This window comes from Pseudorasbora parva, chromosome 6 (assembly GCF_024679245.1).
Source record: "Pseudorasbora parva isolate DD20220531a chromosome 6, ASM2467924v1, whole genome shotgun sequence".
Taxonomy (NCBI): Eukaryota; Metazoa; Chordata; class Actinopteri; order Cypriniformes; family Gobionidae; genus Pseudorasbora; species Pseudorasbora parva.
The window spans coordinates 23,274,596-23,287,305 of record NC_090177.1 but is presented as its reverse complement, the minus strand read 5'-3'; positions in this window follow the sequence as shown (position 1 = coordinate 23,287,305).

The window sequence follows — 12,710 nt, the reverse complement described above, 5'->3', positions numbered from 1 at the left end:
ACATACATATATAAAACATGGATACTTTATTTAAATAAATTCAATGTAATGATTTGAAAAATGAATGCTACACTGGTTGTTCTATATAGTTCAGATAAATGTCCATCTCAAATTTGATCAATTTCATAATCTTTTTTAGAGGTTTATATTTAGTTATTTTATTAATTATTAAGTAATATAAATACTATGCATAAATATATAGATATTCAATTTATTTAATTAATTAAACTGAATCATTATAACAAATGCTGAAAGATGAAATATGCTATACTGTTTGATTTATGTAGTTACAGATTTATATGAAGGTAAAAACAAGTTTTGTTTTGTATTTCCATGGGTAAATATTGCCTTTTAATAAATAGTTACTGTGTTTATATTTCTGACATTTTTTTATTTATTGCGATAGGTCTTCTGGTATAATTTGTCTCTTGCTTAAGGGCCGCATCCATATCCTCCAATATTTAGAGATGTGATTCATTTATATAGGTTTTCTGGGATTCTTAAACTTCTACATTTGGTCACCCCCCCCAATCTTGAATACTTGGTTACAGCCTTGTTTTCAATCCCAGTAATATTTGCACTTTCATATTCACTTTCAGTCTGACTGCACTCTGACCGTTGTTGCACCCTTTTGTGTGATGACTGCATTTCCATGCTTGAAGACACTGATTCATGTGGCTCCTCTCTATATGACTCAACAGACAACGAGGCATCTTGGCAACCCGAACTGTCTGGAGACACAGTAATAACTCCTCCATAGACCTTACACAATGGATCACTCCTCCTGAGCCCATCTCTGTGGTTGCTAGTGTCTCTTCTATTTTAGGGAGGAGTGGATGTTTTCCCTCAGATGTAGACCTCGGCAAAGAGGTGAGCAGTAGAAACAAGCAGAAAGTTATTTCAAACTAGCATCCCGCTAAGAATTACATTCTCGTCTTAATCATAATAGCATCAAAGGACATGTGAAAAGTCTTTTACTGTCCCCTTGTGTTCACTCTGGTTACTCACAAATTCAAAGCTTCTTTGATATGCCAAGGATAATCGCACAGCCGAAAGGCACCTTATTTACAGACAAAATCCCAGATCTTACAAAGCCTTTTGTTTTATTGGTCTTTCTGGCACTAGTGTAGGTTGGCTTTGTTTCTCAGTAGTTCAATTACAGGTTTTAAACCTTCTCAGTACCAGTATCTGCACACACACAGTATAAATAAAAAGCTAATTGTACTCAGAAACACTTTATAATAACTTTCATCATACAATAGAGAGGTGCAGCGATGACATTTTTAGGCACATTAGACATTAGTTTGGTTTTAAACAATGACTGAAAGAGTTGTCGGAAGCTCAGTGATGGTGACGTTGAGGTTTTGTAGTGTAGTTTGTTTATGGTCAGCTTTTGACTTCTGCTGATTGTATTTATGCTTCATAATTCATAAAAGTTGTGTTCATTTTTTAACATTATTACAATAAACAAACATGTAAGAATCATAAGCATTTGATAGTCACAAAGATTATTTTCTACAATCATCCGAAAGCTAATACAAACACATCCTATTGAGTTTTTGTCGAGGCAACCAGGGTGATGCTAACTTTCGGTTTGGCACACAAAAAAAGACGTCATCAGTGCACCACTCTATTACAATAGGCTTGGTTTCAGAGACAGGACTTAGATTAAGCCAGGAGTTTAATTATAAACATGCCCTATAAACATTACTGATGTATTTTAATATATGTGCAAGTTGCCTTCAGTTAAAACAGCTCAAACATGCATTTTAGTCTGGGACTAGCTTAAGCTGTGAAACCGGAGGTTAGATACAGAATGCCTAAGTAAGACATTTTCAAATAGTTAGAACTGTAGGTTTATTATGTGTTTTTATTTTATATATTTTTTTTATATGGACCCTGTATAGTACCTCAGGGACCCCTGAAGTACAACTCTGTGTTGTAGTAGTTGTTTTACATTTACGTGATTAAATCCTTTATGCCAAACTAAGTGTGTTAAGTTGCACAATTGCACAACTTTTTCAGTTTTTATTTAGCCAGACAACCACTAAGAGCCACTGCTACCTTTCATCCTAGAAAACACATTCATTGTAGCTCTTTACCTCCCGCTCAGCAAGCCATCCATATTAAAGTATATAAATGTCTTACGTAGTCAGATTCGGACTCTATAGAAGGAAATTTAAAGTTTCCTTTAAAATGTTTATGAGATTGTTGCGTTTAGACGTGCCAAACAAGAGTTTATATGATTTTACATCATATACTGAATCCATATTGTTTCATATCAGTTTCTCTTGTTTACAGAAAAGCACATTTTTAATGTTTGAACACCAGCTGTATAATATTTGCACAATTGTAGACTCGACCCCTTTTCCACCACCACGCAACAAACAAATGCTTGATTCCGAGTGACTCACCTGCTATGTTTCCTCAGCAGTGCTCCAAACATCTCTGCACAAGCACCTTATTCTTTTCAGGAACTGGAATTGAGCTGCAGGAATGTGAGCATGAGTAGCGTGTCATAGGGAAAAGGAAATTTACTGTGAGCTAATCCCACCATCACATAATGCTCTGACACATTCGCTCTCCCTGTCCACTGAGTCATTCTTCCAGCAGGCTGCATAAACTTTCTCCAGCATATGCTGTTTATTTCATATGGAAGCCATAAGTGAGGCCATGCTGTGAAATGAAGGACTGGCATAGGCCTACTGGTGAACCGATAATTTGCTTTGTTGGCACAGCAGAAATATACTATAAAACAGGAAGTTTTGAGAGGCTGCTATTTTATTCTCAGACTCAAGAGGTTTTTCTTGGATTGCTTAGTTTGGACTAAAGTATTTGCTGGTGTACAGTAGTTTTAAATCTTTGTTCTTGTTATTGCACATGTTGGCATTCATTATCAGATGATTTATTTTTTTATGTAAGCTTTGTTTAAACTGAAAATTGCCAGTCAACATATGCACATTTTTGCATTTAAGTGAAATATGGACTTCATTGTTTCCATTTTATCCCGATAAGCTCTGGACTCTAGGCCTCATTTTTCCAGCCTGATTATTTGCTTTATGTTTCTACTAGAGGCTTTGACATTGAAAGCAGCTTTGGAAGGTAATGGAAGGTGATGTGGAAAAGAGAAAAGTTATTATTTATTTTTGTTGGGATTATAATCATTGAACTCCTTAAGCTATAGAACAATAATGCACTGTGATATTGTGATAGGCTTAAGATATTATGAAAGAGGGAAAAGCAGCCCTTTCCTGCCACCTAGTGTTTAGATTTGTATGGCACAACTCCAGGAAGCCTTCAAATATGCTGAGAAAACCTAAAGCGCAGATAATAAATGTGTTTTTAGGTAAGAGATTTGCCGTGCTAAAATTCAAATAACATGAAAAGATTTAATTAAATAATTGCATTTTTATTTACTTATTTAATTGATCATTTTTAGTTTAACAAATGTTTGGAATTATTTAGGAAATACATTTATCATAAATTATATTATCAGAATAACACTTGAAATGAAATATGTAAATGATTTTTTTTTTATATGTGTGGTGATTATGATTTGATCCTATGTAAAGACTACAATCTTTATTTAATGCCATAACATTTCTATTGTTTTAAATCGTTCGAAATCGTAAATCTTTCTGATAATTTCTAAGTTAGAATTAGATTTTAAATCACTTTTCACTTTTGGGAACATTTGAACCTGAGATTTCCTTGCTCTCTGTTTTTTATACGCAGTCATTTGCTGATTGAATTTCTGCAAAGTCTTTTTCAGGAACAGTTTCATCGTTTGACATATGTAATTTCCTTAAATGCTAACTGCTTTTATTTGTCAGTCATCCTTTATGATCAGATGAAAGGTTGTGTGGTTTTGAAGGTTATACGGCTCATTTTACACTTCTGGCTGAGAGAGAGAGAGTCCTGAATTAAATTACCCAGCACTCAGCTGTCTCTCTCAGTGAAATTCACATTTTCCTGTGCAGTGTTAGCACAATATGCTGAAGATGCTGATTACTGCCGGTGAGCATGCAGACACTGCTGTGAGAGGGCAGCTTACATCTTCTCTTTTTCGCAAACCTTTTAAAACCTGTAATTTCAAGGTAATCAATACACAGTCCCACCAGGCAACACGCAAATCACTCCCCCTCTATAGATGACCATGTGTGGCTGACAGTGGGTTTGACAGCCCACAGTAAACTATCACCCCAGCTTCGGAGGAGAGTGCACATGGTAAAAACCCCACTGTCGTTTATATTGTGCAGTTAGAGAAGCCTTGTTTCAGAAGCGCTTAGAAGTGTTTGAATACAGAATACGTTGAAAACCATTTGTAAAAATAACTGCTTTGTTTTATAAACTCAGCTTTTTTCTTCTTCTTCTTGTTTAAGCACTGAACCGTACAACTAATTTTAGTTAGATTTATGCAAAATAAAAAAAAATACAGTTTTAATAAATGTAAAATTGTACCTTTGACGTAAACATTTGAAATAATACTATTGGTAAAAATGACCTTAAAAGGTTCAAATCACAAAATGCACAATTAAATGCAATATGAATCATAATTTTGACTCAAATCTGAATTCAATTTAATTTAAGGTATATTCTCAGAGAACAATCACCTTATACAATTTTGCTCATTTTAAATGCTTTATTTAATTTGCCCTTTTCTTAAATAAAAGTAACTTTATCTTGATAATACATTTTCCAAGAATATCTTGAATTATAATGGTATGTTTTTGCTTAGTTTTAAGCATGAACCTTACAATAGTTTTTTAGATTTATAAAGGAAATGTTATCTTTTTTCAAGGATATTAATAAGATTAATTTATTTATTTTATATAGCACCTTACAAAGCTCAAGGACAATTTACAATGTATATAAAATAAAGAAAATATATTACCATAAAGATGAATAGGTTCTCTTCCTCTGTTTAAATAAAAAAAAAAATAGCAATGTTTTTGTCATAAGATGTGTTGGAAAAGTGTTTTCGCCTGAAAACATTAAAGGATTCCTACATTTTAAAATGTATATTCATAAAACATATCTATGATCTTCACTGTTGAATTAATACTACAGTAAAATATGTATATATATGACTGTAAAGTTTTAAATCACAAAATTAAATGCACTATGAATAGTATCACTGTAAAAGAAATTAATATTCTCTTTTGATTACGTTTAAAATTAAGTTGAATTAAATCCTTATGACCTTGTACAATTTTACTTAAAATTAATATAAAATTTATTTTGTTTCAAGGATGTTTGATATTTTTAAATGGAAAAGGCATAAAATATGTTGGGTATGGTGCGTGTTAAATCCATTAAATGACGTATATCATTCAGCTAGGACCAAGTTCCTCAGTAATATTCTGAGCCGGTGCTTAGTGCTGCATTGTGGAGGTACTTACAGGTGATGGAAGTGATCGCCCAGAGCAGATATACCTCAGCTTTAGGCTAAAGCCAGAACATCTGTACAGCATTGCAGCTGAGAGAGAGCGTGAGTGTGTGTGCGTGCTTGAGCATTTATGCATAGGGCTAATGGTATGTTGGGTGTAAATCATAGTGGTACTGGTTTCGGGCACGTGCGCTCTGGGATGTGTGCTGCAGTGGAGGCATCCCCCTCAGCTCAGAACGTAGCTCATTTGTCAAATTGCCTGCAGCACTTGAATGCTGCATTGCTGCTGAGAGGGGGGGGGGGGGGGGGCAATCAGCTTTTCTCCATGGTTGGGGGTGGAGGAGCACAGGAAGGCCCAGGGCAGCATGCTTTGAGCAGTCTCCTTGCTTGAAAAATGTGCAGTGGACACAGAATTGGTGGCACTTGTGTGAAGGTCACTCCCGACCCGAGCACAACGTGCTAAATTGCATCAATTATTCTTGCAGTTTTGCTTCTCTTCTATACATGTGTTCTTTTATATCTTGTTCTCTCTTTCTTTCTTTCTTTCTTTCTTTCTTTCTTTCTTTCTTTCTTTCTTTCTTTCTTTCTTTCTTTCCTTCTTTCTTTTTGTTTATTCTTTCCTTCTTTTTTTCTTTTTTTGAAAAATTAGCTTATTTCCTGTGCCTACTTTCTAATCTCCTTTCATCTCTTTATCCTCATATCAGTAGAAGGCTCATTTTGAGTGTGTCTTTAGTGTGGCTCAAAGTAAGGATTAGTTTAAGAGCAGATCTGTGGATACAGTCCCAGGTGCAAGTGTGCTGATCAGCTCAGCTTTGGTGTTTTCTCTATATACAGCAGCTGGAGCAGGTGCCAAGTGTGCAGTACATACACAGTCCTGTTCAAAGAAATCTCTGCAATGTACGCAGATCAACAATTAATTGTTTTTCTTCCTCTGTTAAATCTAAAAATAGCTATGTTTTTATCTTAAGATATGTTGGGAAAATTGACTTTATATGTATTTGTGATACAAAAGCATTTTTGGTTTTCCCTGAAAACATAACTGTTTCTGTTCACCATCAACTCTGTTTCTGTTCTGTTTTCTGTGTTGGTTGATTGTTTGTAGTAGTCTTTATTTTTACTTGTTATTCTTTTTTTTTTGTTACCCCCCCCCCCTTGTTGCACTTTGAGATTCTTCGGAATGAAAAGTGCATTATAAATAAAATCTATTATTATTATTATTATTGTTATAAAACAGTGGACATGTTGACATACTTTTTGTGTGAGTTTGTCCGTTCAAGCGCAAGACTTGAAAGATAACTCAATATTTGTCCTCTGTGAGACGTGTGCGCGCTTTGGGTCGAGTGCACAGAGACAGATCTTCTCACAGCGCGTGCAAGTTCTCATTTGCGTCTTCTGGCGAATATACCGGGTGATGATGATGGCAAAAATGACTGGTCATATAAGAACATACGGCAGCACTCGCATGCATTGAACACAGTTTACAAAGAGAGACCGTTTTGCCCATTTTTCTTTTATTATCGTTGTTGTAGTGTATCACTGAGGAGCCAGCACGTGTAGGCTATCCATCGACAGAAACATACATAAAGCATTATTTTCAACAAATATTAAAGATGCGTCATCAGATGTGAGATGAACCGCGGTGCAAGTGCATGCCGGCACCTTTTACACGGCACCCCTTTCTCACGTCAGACGGGACCCCGGTTGGGCAACACTGCTCTAACTGAAGGAAGGAGGTTGTTCCCCAAAATCTCGCAATACATGGCCCCGGTCATCCTCTCCTTAATACAGTGCAGTCGTCCTGCATGATGCTACCACCCACATGCTTCACAGAAGGGATGATGTTCTTGGGATGGTACTCATCATGCTTCTTCTTCCAAACACGTTTAGTGGAATTATGACCAAAAAGTTATTTTTTGGTCTCATCTGACTACATGACTTTCTCCCATGACTCCTCTGGATCATCCAAATGGTCATTAGCAAACTTAAGACGGGCCTGGACACGTGCTGGTTTAAGCAGGGGAACCTTCCAAGCCATGCATGATTTCAAATCATGACGTCTTAGTGTATTACCAACAGTAACCTTAGAAACGATTGTCCCAGCTCTTTTCAGGTCCTCCCGTGTAGTTCTGCGCTGATTTCTCACCTTTCTTAGGATCATTGAGAACACACGAGGTGAGATCTTGCATGGAGCCCCAGTCCGAGGGAGATTGACAGTCATGTTTAGCTTCTTCCATTTTCTAATGATTGCCCCAACAGTGGACCTTTTTTCACCAAGCTGCTCAGCAATTTCCCCGTAGCCCTTTCCAGCCTTGTGGAGGTGTACAATTTTGGCTCTAGTGTCTTTGGAAAGCTCTTTGGTCTTGGCCATCTTAGTAGTTGGATTCTTACTGATTGTATGGGGTGGACAGGTGTTTTTTAGCTAAAAACCTCAAACAGGTGCATCTAATTTAGGATAATAAATGGAGTGGAGGTGGACATTTTAAAGGCAGACTAACAGGTCTGTGAGGGTCAGAATAAATAGTTAAAAAATCATACATTGTGATTTCAGGATATATATTTTTTAGATTATGTTTCTCACAGTGGCCATGCACCTACGATGACAATTTCAGACCCCTCCATGATTTTTAATCGGGAGAACTTGCAAAATAGCAGGGTGTGTGTATATATATATATATATATATATATATATATATATATATATATATATATATATATATATATATATATATATATTTAAAACACACATCTGTGATCGTTACTAATACTGGTCAAAATTATCTTAAAAGGTTCACATCATAAACTGCAGAATTAAAATAACTATGAACCTGAATAGCAAACTGCATTTATTTTCAGATTAAGAACTGCTAAGTAGGTCTGTGATGGTAAATAAGTAAATACTTAAATCATATACTAGAAGCCAAACGATGTGAAGATATAATAACTAAAGTAAAGTTAAAATGTCCTCATTGTTTATATAGTGATAAGATGTATTAATCATATTCATATTGACATTAGCAGTCCCCTGTACTCCTTCAAGGAACTTCCTGATTGTTTTTAGAATAATCATTGTATCTGTATTTGCCATCATTGCATTAAATGGCTTATTTGTAATATTCTCCCCTTTGAACAGAGAGATATTAAACTAAAATTGTAAAACTGGAAACAGAACTGCAGATTTAAGCATCTGACATGCCTTTGTTTGTATTGTCCACCATTCAGCACGTGGTTGGTTTTGCATACAGATTAGCTTGTTGATAGAATTTCTGATATTATGTTATGAAATATTATGTATAACTGGAACAGCAATTAATTAGCCTAATGTGTGATTATGAATATCATTATCAGATAAAGTCTATCAAATGTCAATTAATGAAAGATTTGTTTCATCAGCCCTAATTTTTCTATATGAAAAAATATCAGTAAATATTTTGTGAAATACTTCAAATGACTCTCAGATTGTGACTAGGACATTTAATAAAACAAATTCCAATGTAGTCTACTTACTGTGGCATATTTATGCAAATGCATTCTCTGCAGGTCATTTCGGGGCAATACCGTACTGTCCCTTTAAACATTGTACTGCAAAATGTTCTCCCTTGATATGTTCCGCAAAGCAGCAGAACTGTCCTGAGCTTCCTTGCTGGAGAAAGACTGGATATCTAAAGGAGCAATTCTTTGCTGCGTGCCCTTGCAATCTTGTTAATGTCTAATTTTATGAACATATATTATACTAATGACATAACCACCTTTAATGTGGATTACGCATTATTATAATGGAATTATGATTGCATATGACCTGCTTTGTGATTGTGACATGGTTCATTTGTGAAAAGCTGCATCAGCTTAGACCCCTGGAGCATAGGGCCCTTTAATAAAGGTCGAAAGGGCCCTTCCAAATGCTCTTACCATCTCATGCAGCTCTCAGAGATTAATGACACCAATCACTTTTTCAGCTCTCACAGAAAGCCCTATATTAGTGAATACAAATTTATTCTAAGTGTGGCTGACTTTATGTTGCCACATACATTAATATAAGTACAGAAAATGTCTAATTAAGCAATCACAAAGACATAATAGGCCTATATGAATGAATTTCATTCTTGTTCAATCTAAAGATATAAAAAGGAAGGGTTTTATTTTTAGGTTACGGGCTTTTATTCCTCAGTTTTATTCAAAGAACGTTTTTTTTTTTTGTCTTATTTCATAGCAAGGACATATTTTAATGTAACTTTAAGTTTTTTATTTTATTTATTTATTTATTTATTACTTAATCCCTAACAGCAGGTCAGGGCTGTTCTTATGGTTCATTGTCTGGATTCATTTGTTAATCACTGTAGAATATAATCTGGTTGAGGCCTATTGAATCCCTCTGTTACTCCACTTCTGTCCTGTAGAGGGGGTGATGATTTCGTGCGACTCTGACCATGTGAGTGATTGCACCGAATGGTGTGCGGTGCTGTTCTCCTTAGCTCAGCAAGTATTTAATAATCGCAGTCATTCATGCATTTCATTGAATAACTGGCATACATGCATATATATTGCATCAATGCATACATCAATAAGATGCATTGTAGATGTGTGTTACACTATCTCCTCATATGTATGTATACTGTATATATACTGACTGTACAGAAAGTGCTGAAATGCAATTAACCAAGAAAAGCTGCTGCTGAGGCTGAATTAGCTAATGACTCTCTGCAAGACTCCATGAAATACAGCAATATGTTTGTCTTCATTTAACTCCCCTATACTTAATACAGCTTGTGTCAGGCTAATTCGGGCATGTAATATCAACTTTAAAAATCAATGTACTGCCAGATACCATGAGAAGTTTCAAATGACCCATGACTGCTTGTTTCATCGAGAGTGTTCAGTTTAATACTCAGAATACACAAGAAAAGAGTGGAATGCTAAATATTTTGCTGTCAAAATTAAAAGCCCTCTTGACCCAGCACCTCAAAAGTTATTTGCTCTGAACATTCCAAAATCATGATTTTTTCAAATCAGGGATGTAAGCTTTGACAGCTCATGGGGTCAAATGTAATTGTGTGGCATATAGCAGACGTATACTTCAGCTCAGTCGGTGCGGGGGAGGCCGATCCGTCATTAGGCCGTTAATCAAATGTGCCGACGGCTGCAGGCAGCCATTCTTCACCGCACACATGACTCTGACACCACAACAATCCACTCTAGCCGTCCACCTCCTCAACCCCGGCAAATTAACATGCTGCCGTTATATTTTCTGTTGGTCAGCGCTTCTCTGGACATTGAGATAGGGCACGTGTTTTAGACATCTTTGTTGCAAACTCAGGCAATCACTGACTGGCCTTAGACTGCATTATAGAGTTAATTAACTTTTTTATCTAAAATGTTATGTTCTTTATTGTCTTCTTTGGTTCCATGAAGAACCTTTAACCCTTCTAAGCTATTTGGGGTCTTTTTTACCCCACATGACATTTGCTGAAATTAAAATAAAAAAGCCCTTCATCTAAATGGCATAAGACTTGATGTAGTTGAAAATTGTTAGCGCTACAAACAAACAAATTAATTGGAATATCTGGTTGTATGTTAGCAGGGGAAAAAATCGCACTCAGGATGCATGGTCACACAGAATGCACAATATAATGTTTTTTTATTAACACAATCATGTATTTTTTTGTTTTTGTTTTTCAAAGGAATATCACCCGCTTTAATAATGTTTTTACTCTACATGTGTGCATTTTTTTGTGTGTGTGTGGGGGGGGGGGGATTTTAAGGGAGTTTTTACATTTCTATACATAAAAAGGCCTAAAAATATATTTTTTTCATAGACACTAATGGGAGATTATAAAAGTTGCTTTTTGTTACCTAATTTGTCAAAAAAAAAAGTGTTACAATCCAGACAATGCACAAAAATCCCTGGTGCAGTAAACATAACACGACCCAATTTAACCCTGGCATATTATCCATGTTATCTCTATGGATGAAAATGGGAAATGTTTTAAAATAATTTTACATAAAACGTTTTTTTTTTCTTCTAAATGCAAACACTGTTCTGTCAAACACTGCACAAACTTAGAATACAAATATTTTAAGGTGAGTTGTATTACATTTGTTTTAAAATTATTATTATTATTTTACAAAAAATACAAAATCACATTTTATTGTCTGGGGATGTTTTCTATGTTGTGGAAACCAAATTAATAGTTTGCATTACTCAACATTAACATTACTGAATGATCTAACATGAACTAAAAATGAGCAATATATTTTTACAATATGTTGTTTTTAGAAAACTAAAAAAGGGTTTTTAGTTTTCTAATATTTATAAAAGACAGATACGTTGTACTGATTCTTTCCAAAAACAGCCAAACTTGTGGTGGTGTGCAGGGGGTGGGGGAGTCACAAGCACGCACACACAAACAATACATCATGGCATTATCTCTGGATAACTTTATTCGCTATACGTTTGTGTTGTGTTCGTACAATATATGCTAAGCGCCGATTGCCAACTAAACACAGGCATTTGATGCAGTTTTGCTCACCGCCGGCGGTCTAGACTCATGACCGGGAACAAACAAAAATACTTGCAGAAATCCATTGCTGCTCCAGTAAAAGAAACTGCATCCACTGTTTCCTTAACACTGGGTTATTTGGGAAGCTGGACGATATTTCCCTCACAACCAGAAACACACTTTTTGAGTGACATTGTTGATTTTGTGAGCTATAACCCGTAACCCGAACAAAGCTCATTGATGGGCGTGCTCCCACTCCTGCTCTGGTTGATGTGTGCAAGCGATCATCCGGGAGAAGAGCCCATACAAGGAATTCCACCCTTTATAACAGGCCATACATTTAAAAAAAAAACCTTTCCAGAACTTATTAGAATCCTGAAGTGTTTAGCATGAAAATCTAGCTCTTTAACACTATAAATAAGTTATGTGCTAGCCCTTTTAATGTTACTTCACAGTGCATAAATAAAATATAAAACTTTTGATCTTAAAAATGTATAGTAAATGTTGAGATTAGCATTAGTTGATTAATTGTTAGTTCGTGTTAAGTTAACTGTTAGTTTGTGATAAGTTATGCAGTTAACTAATGTTAAAGGGTTAGTTCACCCAAAAATGAAATTGATGTCATTAATGACTCACCCAATGTCGTTCCACACCCATAAGACCTCCGTTCATCTTCAGCATTGTCTTATCTTCCGTGTTTGTGTTCAATCCTCAAATAAAGATTCAAACGATTCATGATTTGGATCCCGTGTCAAACTGCTAAAAATCACGTGATATTGGCGGTCCGAATCATGACTCAATCCGCTGAATCACAACCATTTGAATCT